Raw genomic sequence first — 14,568 nt, forward strand, 5'->3', positions numbered from 1 at the left:
GGCGACGGAAATATTTTAATAAACTTGTATCACTCTCGAAAAATTGTCTGAGATATAAGACTAGACTTTATAAGATGACACTTCATCGCTATGTAATAAATGTCGCGAAAAATTGAATTAACTTAAGACATTTAATCTAATCTAAATAAATGTCACTTTGCATATAATTTGTTCAGATATCATGAGTCTTTACATTTTACATAGCACTTCATAATTTTTTTTCCACGAAAATATTCCAATTAAACATAGGTTATTAAAATTCGTTCGTCACAAATTCGCGACAAGATATTCCAATGACGGAATATTGACGATACTTCGAGATGGTAATTTATATAAAGTTAGTATTGAATCTCTCTTTTTAATTGTCTGTCGCAAAAATGAGATCGCTCATAGTCCTGGTTTTCTAGTTGGGCAACGAAACACAACAGTCTGCGGTAGTTCACAACTTAATCGCAGGTCTCCTTCATCGGAGGGCTCCATTACCTCCACCATATTCCAAGTATAGAGGGGATTTTCTCTTTGACTGGAGGGCGGCGCTTATTTCAGACTGAAAGGGGTGGTTATACGCAGCCCCTTTCTTCGATATGTACTATCATACATAAGACGTTATACGAATTTAAAGATTAATTTTTCTTATAAATTACAATTAATGTTTTTCTTTCGTTATGAATTCAGATATCGATTATCAATTAACTAACAATAAGACTTGATATTTAAATTACGTATCTAACAATAGATGACCGAATAACTTATCACGCACGATTGGAATATAGTATATAAAATTAAGATACTTTATATTCATTTGTAATAGGTATATTATTCTAAGAAAAAGCGAAATAATATGATTAATTCTAAAACGATTTCAGCTAATTCATACAAAATTAAATCATCAACTGGTATCAATTTTTAACAATTAATTTTTTGATAAACTATTTTCTTCTTTATATACACAATTATAATGATTATGTATACAGAAATATAAAAAAATAGAAAATATACACAATTGTACACATAATTAAGAAACAGTTTTTCTAAAATTCTTATCTTAAATAATCGTGAATTTTACGTGAAATTTTTAAATTCTAATATTGCGAGATGCATTAAGCTTTAGATACAGAGATGCTCATTTCTACAACAACTTTGTCTTGACTGAATAAATCGTCTATTTGCATCGTTTCTTTGTTGATTAATCATGACTTGAACGCGCATCATCGTTCATATGTATGAAACATTAAACAATTAAAGAGGGGCTTGTGGATCCAATTATTCTATCAGAATTCTTTCGGTAAACACCTGCTGTTCATAACACGCCCGTCACTTTTGCACCGAGTGAGAGAGCGTGAATCCATTTCTCGTCGCGTGCATAAATGTTCACGGGTGCGTGTAATCGGCATCACGCATTAAGTGCCCGCCCGCGTTGCGTTGTATCAACCCTCCGTTTATATTACTATTAACACGACCGGGACTGGGCACATCGAACGAACATTTCCCAGGCTCGATTTTGAAGACCATGCTATCGGAAAAGGGCGACGATAATGGCAGACCAATAATATGCAAATGTTTGCTTCTGGTTAAATGGCCGTTTATTTATTCATCGTTACTCTGAACGCTACATTTATCCTCTGTCATTTCTTGTTCGCAAAAAGGATAATTGCCTTCGTAAATCTTTCGGTTGCTTCATGAGCCAGCGATCTTCTGTACACAAAGACTCTCTATTATAAAGCGACTTTTAAAACATGCATGATATGTGGTGTGTATCGCCTATAAACGTCAAGATATGTAGAACGAGAGTGATCGGCAATTATAAGCAATGTCGCTGATGATTAATTAAGCGACTTAACAAATTTACAATCTAAATAACTTATACCTGTCGCAAAGAAATAAAAGAGAAAAATATTGAAATCTCTGACACTCTCGGTGAACATCTGTTACAAGGTATGACTCGATTGTAACAAATACATATTTCCGATCAATTATTAATTTTTGTTTTATTATCTAAGAAGATCAATAACAATTATACATATTTTATATACTTAATGCAAAGATGATTTTTCACATATATTTAATGCAGAATATTTTATAATCGTTGAATAGTATTATCATTCGATGACTCTGTGATTAATGGATACAAACTAATCCTGTGTCTAGCTTTTTTTAAAAATCTGCTGTTTACCTCGTGTGATCACATATAGCGTGATATTACAATTACAGAAACCTGCGAGGCCGCGCTAGCAACTATCAACATTTCATTATGCCTTACAGTACTAATGGAATTTGCATACAACTGGCATTGTCGGTGTTCTTCGTGCTGATTCAATTGTTCACCTCATCATCAGATTCTTATCGGAATTACGAATAGTACGGCATTTTTTCCGCAATACCTGATTTATTGCAACGTGAAAAAGATATATATGTTTAATTTTACTGCTGAAGTGTGTTTGAATTAAAGTAATAATTATACACTTTACGTCGGTAATGACAATCACAAGTTGCAAATTGATGTTAGATAAACCATTACTTGGAATCGCATACAAGAGAAATATTATTTAGCAAACAGTGAACGACAAAAAAATTAACAGTTGTACATGCAAATTTTTTATTATTTTAGGAGAATTTTATAAATACAGAAATGTTGTTACTCTTAAAAAAAGTTATTCTTTTATTCAATATTCAATATAAAAAATTATATATGCAAACATTTTTTTTATTCACTAGATATATATAATTATTATTAATTAAATGCGTGTCTGTAAATCGCACAAGTTTCGTGTGTGCAATTGTGAACCAATTTCAGGCCAGTACAATGGAGCAATTAACCGATGTAAGCGTCAAAATGATTTATGATACATGATTGTACAAGTCAACAACGAGAATAAATAAGAAAAGGAGAAATATGAATTTTTTTTTCTTTGTAATCAAAGTTTTTGAACGGCCATTCAGCCCGGCTGCCTTACGGCAAATCGTGTAGACTATCACTGTGGTTAACGTCATTGCGATTATCGGAGGTATCTGTATTACACGCGCGCATAAAAGCCATGATTTCTGAAGCATTGCTCTCTCTCGACTCATATACTCGCGCATCGGTTCAAGGAGAATCTCGAAGGATAGTAAAAGTATGCAGCTGGTGCTTTAACGATACAAACTCACATAGAATGCCACGTTTCTCCATGATTCGAATCTTTTATTAAATTAATATCTATACATTTTTCATTGATCCTCTTTTTTGCGCATGTCCATCATTTTATCATACCAATGTTACATCTCTATTTTGACTGAACGTTAATAAATATAAGTTATAAATAAAAACAAATTACAATTTGTTAAAAAGATCCGTCATTAGAAAGATGACATTCTTTTAAAAGCGTACTTTAGAACGAGCACTGAATGATGACAGTTCATAATTTTAGATGGTCTAGTCTTTTTGATGCGTGCCGTATCGGCATGAGTTCACGATAACCATTATAATTGGATACTTTCCGGCGGTGATGAGAATTATTTAAAGTTTCACTTTAAATTTGTATAGTGTGAATTGTTACGTTAGCCACACCTATACCTTTCACCTGACTGAAGTTAACTTGTGCATGAACAACTTGCTCGATATTTATTCGATCATGTTCAGAAATCTGCTATGAGTTATAAAGCGATGATGAGATATATTGTGAAATATATTTTGTAAATATATTTTGTTGAATCGTTAAAATACATATTCAAGAAGCTAAATAAATTGAAAAAAATCGAAGTCACACTTTTTGTAAAATGTGAACATCTACACACTATCAGTTCTTTAACCTTACGTTAGTAATATTTCTCCTGAATTCTGGTTCTACATCAAAACATTAATAAAGAGGAAAAACTTCTATTATGATTATTAGTTAATTTTCTGTAATTGCTGAAAGTCTATAGACATCAGAATTAAAAAAAATAATAGATCATTTTTTTTTTAAGGGAATTTAATAATGTTTAAGATAGTGTAATGTAAAATTTAATTCGAATATTATTTTTTTCTGAAAATGAGAAAAATATAAAAAGTGAGCAAATCGTAAAATCATAAAATTATGCTCATAATATAAGATACCTTGAGAAATCGAATCAAATAAGCACAGCCAGTGTGAGCACAAAATAAGCATGCGATGTATTGTATTCAGGACTCGTCTTGAGGTTGGAACCAAGCATCGCAGAAACGTGCACTCGATGTTCATTTCGGTTATTCTTTTTATTATTGTACAATAACATTTCATACTTCAGCAACGATTGTCACTCGACTCATAGGAGCACAGATTATTTCATATTAGAAGTATCCTGAATATATTTATCATCATATTACGAGTTCCATGTCTCATAGTTTTACGATCAAACTTCTATAATTAAGCAATTCAACATCGTATTTTTTTGTTAATACGACCTTATTCTATCGCTACATACAGAATTTATTGCAAAATATTTACTTATTAAACAAACAAGGTTTAAAAACTCATCTCAATGAAGACATCCAAATTTTAAAATCTTTTTTTTTACTACGACAGATGATCTAATTATGAATTTCCGACTAAATAGTTGAATTTCCGACTAAATAGTTTTCAATCCAAAAGCAATAAATTCATGGTGGAATCAACAGAGAGCATTTATTAGTTTAACAAAAACACTACTATCTCATATTAAGCGCCTATCTCATAATAGGAGGTTTTCCTCTGTTAATTTGTTTGTGTATGATATATTGCTTAAATTTTCTTTTTAGATTCTTAAGCCTCATCAATTTGTCAACTTTATCGAATGGAATATCGTTTTCCCATGAATTATAGAATTTCTAATTCGTAACTTTGGAAATGAATTCAATATTTACTATCATCGCCTTATCGAACGATAAGGATTTCGCGTCCGAAATTCTCGCGTGTGCTCGTGCATTTAACCCAAACGCCTGACCTCATCCACACATCGCTCATCCGTGACACGCTCGCCTACGAATGCGAATGTTATTGCCAAAGCAATAAATATGGTAATGTGTCTAACGTGGGCGTGCGTACGTACGTATCCACGGAATAAAACAGTCATTTCCAAGCACTTAGACTGCCTAGAAGACTATTGGTTCGCGCGTACGTATATATTATAAATCGGCCTGTATTTCATGGGGAGGAGGGGGGAAGAATCGAGAATGGGGACGAGCGAGAAAAGTTAGCGTGACTCGAACGGAAGACACGACATCGGGACATCAGCAGAAAACGGCCGGGGCGATGTTTCTCCCGTAATACCACGTTCCACGGTTCCCTACCTCATCGTGAGCATGTTGAATCGTGTCTCATTGTATGTCACTGATATCCAGCTCGAAGCGTATCGTTTTGTTACCGTATAATAGTCTCCTTGGAGAATTTGCAAGCATCGTCTCCGGGATCGATAAACTCACGGAATTTTTCCAAGGGACCAGAATACATTTCAAACTTCCACGAAAAAGGTTGAATAAAAAATCGGCCTCGATATTTTTATGAATATCGTTTTTGTGCTAACTGTTTACTGGCGTTTAAGCGCGACGCGTTATATGACAGGTGCGTCGAACGTCTAACGATAATAATTTAACCAACTATAATCATAATCTTCGTAGTACAATGCGGAGAGAAAAGTCGCTTGATTCCCACAGTGATACGCCCCCTGAACTTTAGCTCAAGGTATTCATCGGCTTTCACTAGTTGCGCCACTTTGCGATGATACAAATATATAAGTATTTTGATCGCGTTTGACGTTAGAAATAAACATAAAGTTCCGCAAAATAACAGTTAATGATTAACTATAATTATTAATAAGACAAATTGACAAATATAATTCTGCCCACATCTCATGGATAAATCTAACGATTTTCTCAATATCCTTGAACTTCTTCGAGAATCGTTGCAAAATTGAAATATGCATTTGATCGTCAACTATGTATATAAAATATCTGCTGGCATACGCTTTCTTTGTTAGAAATATCAAAAAGACAGATCATTCATCCAATTATTATGATTTACTACTATAAGATTCATTTTTGTCGATATGACTCATTACTCGAACGATGTAGCGCTTAAAGGTCATTCGTGCAAATAGAATTAAAAGAAAAAGTTACTAATAGAAAGGATTATCGCTTCCTCCGGTTTTTGTAACTAGTCCGTTCGTTCTACATGTAGAACGTTTGTATGTTGAACGATCGCGTCGGCAATGGCGACTCGCAAGTTGTAAAGTAGTCCACACATCCTCTCTCTTGCATTATAAACAATCTCCCATGAAAATCTAGAGCAGCCGGTGTAGTAAAGTCCGCGACGAGCGTCTGAGCGTATAGCGAGGACCATTAACCGTGACAAATGAAGACATTGTCGCGATTCGAACCTTACAATAGGTCGAATCATAATAATCGCTGGTCACAATCATTTAAAATGTTACTCTTATCCTACATTCTAAAAAACATAAATATTACAATTTTTATATATAAAAATTGTAACTTGATAACAAACTTTGGTAATTATATATTTATATATTTAAAATTATTTTATATATTTAAAAAAAAACATGATGCCACTTACGAAAGATTAATTAATTTAACAATTTATACATCTAATTTACTCAAGAAAGGAAGATGAAGAATGATGACCCGAGAGCGGTCGTTAATTAGAAACTTTCATTACGTAACTTCTGATTTACGAATTTTAGAAAAAAGGACCTTTTGGAAATACAATTTATGGGAATTATTACTAACTTCTTTTGTAAACTGCTATACGATTTCATGCTCGATAAAACTTTCAACGATAGAATTCAGCTTTCGCTTTTGGTGACAGCATTGCAAAAACTGCATATCGACACTATTTATTGTAGAAAATTGTTAAAATAATATACTTACTCGAGTCTTTACAAAAAAGAGTGATCAAGTTTATTTAAAAGTTTAACTGTAAATATGTATATAAAAAGTTAAAATATTCAAAATTAATGATATTGATAACATCGCTATTAACAGAAAAAATATATGGAAAAAATATTAATGATAACATCTAATATAACATCTAATATAGTAATTGTACGCCACACACATTTTTCGCTTCGTAATACCTACAAAAAACATGTGCAATAAGTGATCGCGGATTGTGAGGTCTACCAGAATCAAAGGGTCTTGCCATCGATTAAACAAATCGCCCCATTATGCCTGGGGCACGTGCCTATGTTTACGATGTTCACGATATGTTTACTTCCCCTTTTTAAGAACTGAAAGGTCTGTGTGATATATTTGTGTGTTTTACAATTAATATATTTAATTTATGTAAGTTCATCATTTTAACTATGCAATAATAAAATATAAATAACATTACGAAATTCTACTTCTCCTAAATATAAAGATATTTGTATTAAATATTTGTATCAAAGAATTTCTATTTCGAAGTATTTTTAATCTTTAATTTAATCTTACATATTATATCTTAACTAACAATTTTCTCATATTTTATTAATGTTATCATTTAATTATAATGTTTATCGTTTAACTAATCAATCTCATTAAAACGTATTTTATATCAATTTTATTTATAAAGATTTTCATTAATATTTTATACAGATAATAAAAACTCCATGTGCATTCTTTTCAATTCCTTTCTTCAATTTTTCTCAGAAAGAGAAGCACTTGTCATAAATTATGGTTTAGTTTAGAATATAATACCCCCGACAATTTTCTGAAAGATATTTATGCGGGGACGCTTCACAACAATACACGTTAACAAAGGCAAGAATAACGCTTAGTAAATAGCCTCTCCTACTTGATGTAACAAGAAGAGCGCGCATGCTCGAGCTTTTCGCGAAAGGCGGACCCGCGAAGCTTTTCATCGACCAATGTGCTTTCGTGGGTGGCACAAAACATTCTACGGCTTGCGCGCCACTTTCCTGAACGGCCATGCTATGCGCGATGAAATCCCATAATTCATCCGCAGGGCTTCAACTATCACCGATAAGCTCGCGGCGATCGAATTCGACTTTCATTATCGTTTTATTTAAACTCGTTGCAAGCGCTCGTAGTCCAAAATAAATTTTAGGTCGCGATCGATGGCAAAGTCCGACAAGACTGCGAATTTCCTCGATACAACCGCGAGCTGCAATGAAGGACGGCCGAAGGATAAAATTTGATCAAGTAAAAAGACATAAATTTTGGGTGAGAGAAATATTTTTGTCAGTCTTTCAAAAAGAGTATTACTGATAAATCGTACCACGAAATTATTGATGTGAAGCCCGAAGTCGGGTTTCAAGACAAACATTGCAAAAACTTTGCGCGTCGCCTCGGCGAGGTTTATAAGTAAGTAGCAAGTAGTAAATTGGTTCTTCTGACAACACACCGTTTGTTGCAATTTGTACCCGTTATTATTATATCGAGAGTAATAAGCTACAACTTATAAACCACTCGTTACTATTTATAAACGGATCGAATGAAATTGGAGCACTGTCTCCATTGTTTCTCATTCCGGAGTTCTCTCCGAGATGTGCACGTACAAATTAAATAGAACACAATGTACGTACTGTCTGATTAGAAACTTGACAAATGAAGTTACACGTGCTGGATTAATATTAATATTACAATATAAGAGGTCAAAATTAATTATTTATCATCGTATGACGCTCATAACGAATGTGTTTCGTCATATATATGCGTTGCCTGCTTGAGAAAAAAAAATAAAACATTTCGAAATGCACGAATGAAATCACATCGCGTTCCACATCTTTCTAGTCAATGACGCGTTTTATCATATACGTGTACAAGTAAACGCGTACACATTAACACGTTGTCATTAAATAATTCATTTAACGTCTGCGTTACTCCGTAACAACCTTCAGTGCTTCTCATCAACCTTTTCATTAAAACCATATTATTCTCATTCCATTTAAAAGATAAACGTTTAACACAAAAGACGAGAGACGCGGCACTCGGAGGATGAAAGGAGCGCGATTGAACAAGAGAAATGTTAGTATCGATAGAATAGACAGGTGACTCAAAAAGTGAATGCATATAGTGGTACATTGCCCGTTTTGTGGTATAGGTTACCGTGAATTATCAAACCATTAATTCCAAATAAACGGAAAAGCACATTCACCACGCGACTTTCACTATCTGTCTGCAGTAGCAGAGAGAACAGTGGAATTGTTGGTAACGGCTGGAGGATAACGTCGACGGCCCGCAAGAGAGAAAAAATGAGAGATCTATGTGGAACGATCGAATCGACCAATAACTGTTACTGAAAGGATTGACCCGACCTAACGGTTTTCTGAAATCATACCGACGTCTCATGAAAAACATTCCGTCGCTTTCTAGGTCTTCTTTGAAAGATTTTTTTATTTCACTTTTCTTCTCCATGATTAGTAATCTCTATGATTAAATGCATCTATAAAACTCGGATCTGGCAGTGAGATCATTGTCGCTGACAGTACAAGTTTCTCGAGTTCACCGACAAAGGATCACCGACAAAGGATCAACAACAATGTTTTGTTCCTGGTTCATGCCGGGACGAGGTGAATGCATTCATCTCGAAGATCGGAGGGGACATTACGTTACAACCTCTGACCTACATAAGGAACGCTACGCTGCACTCGTTACAGGTGAATGCACTCGACGTCGAACAGGCCGCAAATCGCAAACTTTGAAGAAAACGTAAATATACGCGGAAGAGCGGAATACCGTCCGCGTATCTATATATATTTTTTTTTTTCTATTTAATTTTATATTCCGCAATTGCGATGATCGACGTCATTGCAGCTAGCGAGGCCCTCGGGAGGTCTGGAAAGAGCAAAAAAAAAATCGAGACGCGATTCAGTGCGATGCATCAAATTGAGAGGCGCGTGTAACAGGTATGCGAAGGCGGTATTTCCGCGAGTATGGAAGGGGCAGAGTCACAGTCAAAGCAAAAGTAGGATAAATGTATCCACATAAGCGGCATGATGACTCTTCTCTTTTAACCCTCGCACTCCAAAGTTTACCGAATTAGAGTCATCTTTCGAGTTACAATTTCAAATACGAAACTGAGATCGTCGATGGGACGTTTCGAGTATCAATTCGCCGTTAATCGCGTGGTCAATTTGTTTCTTTCGATTTCGGGACTGCCATGCCGGTATGAGGAAAAGCGAGGATAATAGGTGAGGATAAGGATCTTCTGGGACGCAGTTACGCAAAAACCGTGGCGTTTCGCGATAAGGAAGATTTCGCGAGTGTATCACACGCGTTGACGCCTACAAAACCGCGGATCGAACTTTATCCTCTTTCAATGCATATTTTTATCGTCGATCTCAAATTTCGGATATTTTCCTGCCAAACGATACGAATTAGTCTCCGATCGACGAGCGTCGCGCATAAAAAATATAATAATATTGCATAAATAATATAATAATAATTTTAAGAATACGGAAGGATTTTATTATCGGGTTTACAGGGGTTCGATTGTGTATCTTGAAATGGGTAAAAATGACAAGAGTAAGTACAAATTCATTAGAATATTTATAATTATATTGGTCGACGGTGTCAACACCTGATGAATCTGATGAGTCTTTTTGTCATTTTCATCTCTTTCAAGATTGACTCCCAGATATCAAAGAAGACAGGTGAGCCGAGTTGACTTAACGAACAATGCATTTATCGCAAAATCGAGAGACTTTTCTCGTTCTCTCGCCAAATGGAATGACGCGCAACACTATACATATAGCGACAATAGCGATCCTAGCAGCGCCGATCAAGCCTTCTCTCCCATCTCCTCCTCCACCTCCTCCCCCCCCCTCACCCCCACCCTTCCCCTTTCGAGCTCCCACCGACGATGCGCCGCGTGTTTCGCACGCGAATTCCACGAATTGCGTTTCATTGCTTTCGATTCCAGCATCGGTGAACCGATGGCGTCGTTTCGCTCCTCTCAACTAAAAAGTTGAAGGTTGAAAACGTACGCGCATATATCCGGTGCATACGTTTAAGGTCAACGCACGCTTCGATATTCGGTGGAGAACCCGATTGTGGGACTCATGACAGCGTAAAACGCGACGCAAGATAACGGTGTCGGTGTCAAATTCACGACATTCCGTAGCTGTCATCGCGGTCGTGTCGCTTTTGATCTGCGCCTACTGTTAGTTATTACGAGCGCGTTTAGAAGGATCTAGTACCGTTATGCGACACGCTCGCGAAAACGAGAGAGCCGCACGTTCGCGAGCCGTCCGTTGCTTCGCTTGGCTCCGCTTGGCTCCGCTTAGCTTGTGTAAACGCACGGTAAAGTAAACGCCGCACCGCGCCGGAGCGAGAAAAACAAAAACTGACAGCGCGTTATTCGCTTTCGCGAAACGCAAAAGATGAAGGAAGAAGGAAGGAAAGAAAGAAAGGAAATTAACTCACCGAGAATCGCCTGGAGGGTCTGCTCATCCCCGTCCCCGATGACGTCCATGCCTCCGTCGTCGTCGATGGTCGTCGAAGCCCGTAGCCGCTCTCCCGGACCCGATCAACGGGCCCCATTCCGCGACGTTCGAGCCGCGACGAGGTCTCGCACCGTCGCGACGACGTTCCGCATAGCCGCCGCCACCGCCGCCGTCGCCGTCGCCGTCGCCGTCGCCGTCGCTGCAACCGACCTGATCCTGCGCGAACTCGCTCCACCTCCTCTCCTCCTTCGGCCGGAAATCTCTTCACGTAATCCCGTTTGCTGCTTGCCTTGTTCTCGCTTCTCTCTCACGCACTACTTCCTCGCGCTCGCGCGCGATTCGCACAGACGAATCGGCTTATGTACCAACTATGGATATCGCGGCACCATCTCGCGCGCGCGTCTCGGATATGCGATCGGTTTCGCGGGTCCGGATGAAAACGCGCACACGCGCGACACACGAATACGACGCGCGCGTTCCGCTTTTACTCGCGGGAACGCGTAGCGCGAATAACGACGACGAGATAGTCAGATAGCGAGCTGTACCACTGCCGTCACCGTCGCCGTCGCCGTCGCTGCCGCTTCCACTACTCCTGCAGTCTGCTCCAGTGCTGCGCCAGCAGCTACGGAGCTATTCCGCGAGTCGCCCGTGTCGTGGACTAAAAATCCGTGCCTTCCTCGCGTACTCCACAAACACGCACGCACACATATGAAATCTATTTGACTGCTTTGTACGTATTTCATGAGTCGCAGGAACGAAGTCTTTTGCGGAATTTCCATAGCAAGTGGATTTATAGACAAAAAAAAACTTCTATAATAAAGTTTGATTGTTAAATAATATATACAGTTGATCATTCTGAAATATAAACGTTTTTCCGTAAGTCTTTTTTTATAAATATTATCTTTCTTTTTTTAGTTGAATGAGATCTTACATTTTCTCGAGATGGTAAAATTCTGCAACTTGTAATAAGTGTTTATCCTTGCAACAATTTTAATTCTCCGTACAATTATTTTTTCTTTTTTACAATAATTTAACCTTTCCGATAGCATACATATATTACAATTGAATGAAACGTATATAATAAGATGCATAATTAAATCAAAATTATTAAAATTATTTATGATAACGTAAAATAAAAGTTATGAAATTTGTGCTAAGTATCGATAGTTTTACATAAAGTTTACTTTATTATTATTTCGTATAAATACAAAAATAAATGTTTCCTCAACAAAAACATTTTGCACGAATTCTCTATGTAAAATAATTCCAAAAATGAATGGAATCTACATACTTCTTATTCGCTGTGCATTTCGTTTAAATTGTAATAAAAATTTATGAAGGATAGTATTATAAAAACTCGAGTCGATCGAGGTCTGTAATCGTAGCGCATGCTTGTTTATCTTCCAAGAACGTTTCACCGGCTCGCCAAGAATGAAAGTAAAACAAAAGAAGAATCGAATGAGAATTTTTAATAACATAGATTATTTTGTTGCTACATGCGCCAGATGACGAGACTCGAGGATCGTTCGCTCTAGAAGAGAAGAATAAGTCGCGATCTCTTTCAATCGAGGTGTTAAACGACGTAACTGATAATCTATGCTTTCCACAACAATAGGCACTGCTTGTTGAAATTCTTAGAAATCTGATTATCACGGATAAAATATCGTCTGCAGGTGAAGACAGCCCTGCGAAGCAGCACTCAATCACGTGATCGAGCATAATCATTCGAACGGCCGCGCGCGAGTTGTTCGCGGAGCGTCAATCGTTCGTACGAAGTGTCCGAATCGCGTGGTCCGTTTACGAGAATTCGACGCGCGATTATCACCGAAATTGTGTGAGATTTCAACGAAGGGTTGAATGGAGTGCGCGCGTGAAAAGTCTCAATGACGATGATGCACGATGCGTCTAATAATGCGAGTGCGGAAATGTGGACGAGATGCCGCGTTTTTCACGAAGCAAGATGGCTACAATCTGCAAGATGAAACTCCGCGCCGAAACGCTACGCCGACCGCTTCGAGTGCCGATCGACAGCGGCGATTCTTATACCTATCACTTCCGATGGATGTAGAGATTGCTTCAAGAACTTCCTGTCGGTGAGTATATTATATGAAATTGTTAACCTGTACAATTATCAATGTGTTATTTTGAAATAATGATGCAATCCGTGCCGCTTTACATATTCGAATTATATTTCAAGCATTACATTACATTATATTAATGTATAATGTGCTCTTTGCTTCCTGTTTCTTGCTTTTTATATCTTGCCTTTTTTCCTCTTTATGGCTGTTTTATCGTGTTCATTGTTTCTTTTGAAGTTTATCGACTTTTATCTCAGGCGATAGAAAACGAAGGAATCAAGATAAGAAGCAAAAAAGTAAGAGGTAAAAGTAAATGATGAGAAGCAAAATATAGGAAGCAAAGAGCACATTATAGATTCGACTTTAAACATTTCGATCTTTCAGTCACGACGATAAAACCGGTTTTCGAAATTTTCAAAATGAGATGCTGAGCGTATCAATTACAATGATGACGTATTTCGGAGTATTCGGAATGTACAATTTCCTATTTTAAACTACATAAAACGACGCGATAAACGAGATACAGATGTCATAAACTACTTGCAAATAATTTGAATTGCTAAATTATTAAAAAATTTGTTTGTTTCTTTAATGTCGAGTTATTAACTGAAATGAGTTTTAAATAATTCATTTTAATTAATTTTTATTTTAGTTGATGTTTAATTGATGTGCCTCTAAAGCATTAAGATGTTATAGCAAGTTTCTTTTCTATTTGACAATTTCAAAGAAATACGCTAGACGATATATTTTCGATGCACATCGTAAATGTAATTGCAGCGATAAACTAGGAAAATTATGAAGGTGTCGAAAATACATGCATCTATGTGTTTATGTTGTGTGTGTAGACACTATAAACATTTATTACACCATGTAAGTACAATTGAACACCAAGGGGTTGCTAAATTATTATTATTACTTTTGCCATTTATCATTGTTATTTATCATTGTTACATTATTATTGTTATCGTTTATTATCATTGCCTATTAATACATTTATATCAAATATTGTTTGTGATTTCACCCGTTCATAAATAATATACTTTGTCTCTTTTAAACAAATACATACTCTCTTAAATACATAATTTCTCTCTCTCTCTCTCTCTCTCTCTCTCTC

This window comes from Atta cephalotes, assembly GCF_000143395.1.
Source record: "Atta cephalotes unplaced genomic scaffold scaffold00001, whole genome shotgun sequence".
Classification (NCBI taxonomy): domain Eukaryota; kingdom Metazoa; phylum Arthropoda; class Insecta; order Hymenoptera; family Formicidae; genus Atta; species Atta cephalotes.